The sequence below is a fragment of the Callospermophilus lateralis genome, chromosome 11 (assembly GCF_048772815.1).
Source record: "Callospermophilus lateralis isolate mCalLat2 chromosome 11, mCalLat2.hap1, whole genome shotgun sequence".
In the NCBI taxonomy this organism is placed as follows: Eukaryota; Metazoa; Chordata; class Mammalia; order Rodentia; family Sciuridae; genus Callospermophilus; species Callospermophilus lateralis.
Genome location: NC_135315.1, coordinates 18,238,538 through 18,240,547, shown reverse-complemented (window position 1 = coordinate 18,240,547; position 2,010 = coordinate 18,238,538). Strand labels below are relative to the sequence as shown.

Genomic DNA, 2,010 nt, shown 5'->3' with positions numbered 1-2,010 from the left:
CACAGGAGCAGAGGGGAAAGGAACTGTCAGTGTGAGGACAGGTGGATAGACCAGGGGATGGGGCAGTACCACCATGTTTCAGTGCAAACTCCAAAGTCATTATGAAGGCGTATTTGTCAAGGTAGAAGGGTAGGACATATACTTTAACATTTGTTGTTGTAGTTGATTTTTGTACTGGTGACTGAACCCAGAGTCACTTTACCACTGAGCTACATACCTTACTCTTTTCATTGTATTTTGAGACAGGGTCTCACTCTATTGCCCAGGCTGCTCTTGCACCTGAGATCCTCCTGCCACAGCCCTCTGAGTCACTAGAATTATAGGCTTCTGCCACTACACTTGGTGTCAATTTGTTTGATTTATAGTTTTTTAATATTTAGAAATTTTGTTTGTGGCCTTTTATTTTGATTCATGCCTCAAGTCCTGAAAATGTCAAGAGTAGGCCTTAACAGGAATGTAGGGTAGGAGATAGGGATGGTAAGTTTCCAGGATGGAGTAAGCCAGTCTGATGAACTCATTGCAATTAAATTCTCATCTGTTTTTTGTTTTGTTTTGTTTTGTTTTGGTATTATAGATTGAACTCAGGAAGGATTTGGCACTGAGCCCCATTTCCAGCCCTTTTTATTTTTTATTTTGAGATAGGATCTCACTAATTTTCTGAGGCTGGCCTCTAATGTATGATCCTCCTGCCTCAGCCTCCCCAGTTGCTGGGATTATAGGCGTGTGCCACCACACCCAGCTAAAATTACTACCTGTGTTGTATGAACCACCATCAACTCCAATTCATAAGTCCCCACCTGTAAATCTCCTCTAATCCCTACTGCCTTTGGTGACATCTCCCTGATCCAAACCTATGCCAGTATCACTCCCTGGGCCCTCATCTACATTGTCTGTTAATAGCTCTCTAAAGTTATTTTGTACTGTTATCTAGCATTTAGTGTATGTGTGCCATGTCTAGGGAGCTGGATTACTAGGGTTTTGATAGCACTGATTATTACTTTATTCTTCATGTTCTCTATAGCTTTGGGCTTAGAAAAGAATAGGTTTGAAATAGACCAGAGACCTAGGGTTGATACTGGTCCTGCTTCTTATTAGCTATGTGACCTTAAGCAAGTTAACCTTTCTGAGTTTCAGATTTCTCATATATAAAGCTTGGCAGAGTGTGTGAACATAAGAGGGAATAGTTATCAAAGGGCCTGACAAAGTAGACAGTCAATAGAATAATAATCATGTTTTACACATAATATATTAATATACATTTTATGTATACTATGTGCTCATTATTACATTACATTAAAGTGTAACATAGTTGCATATTCTGAAAGGTATTATATAAGCTGGGTTTGGTGGCACACACCTGTAATTCCTGTGACTTGGGAGGGCTGAGGTAGAAGGATCTCAAGTTCAAGGCTAACCTCAGCAACTTAGTAAGACCCTGTCTGAAAATTTAAAAGGCATCTTAAATCTCTTAAATCTTTAAGGCATTAAAGAAACTAGTTTAGAGATGGAGAAAATATATCCAGGCCTTCTGAATTCCTATATCTTAGGGGAACTCCTAGTTAAAAAATAAAAAGGTCTGGAAATGTGGCTCAGTGGTAGAGTGTCCCTGGGTTCAATTCCCACTAACTAACACACACACACACACACACACACACACACATACAGGAAAGAAGAAAAAAAACACTACATAAATTAAATGGTTGAGTGCTCGGCAGCACGTATACTAAAATTGGAACGATACAGAGAAGATTAGCATGGCCCCTGTTCAAGGATGACATGCAGATTCATGAAGCGTTCCATATTTTTTATGCAAAAAAAAAATTAATACTGAGTGTGAAATTAAATAAATGCACTTTATTATTTAAAAAAATTAAATGATTGAATGGGCAATTGGGAGGCCCAAGGAACCTAAGGGAGTGGAACTATATTTTTTGGGGGGGTGGCAGGGGTGTGTACGAAGATTGAACTCAGGGGCACTCAACCACTGAGCCACATCCCCAGCCCTATTTT

At 39.5% G+C, this 2,010-nt stretch overlaps 1 non-coding gene across 1 annotated transcript; it reads left to right on the top strand.

The window, feature by feature from the left end:
• Positions 1-1,704: 1,704 nt before the first annotated feature.
• Positions 1,705-1,806, top strand: LOC143411162 (U6 spliceosomal RNA). The gene has a single exon (XR_013092853.2). It is a non-coding gene; the product is annotated as a U6 spliceosomal RNA (small nuclear RNA).
• The last annotated feature ends 204 nt before the right edge of the window (positions 1,807-2,010 follow it).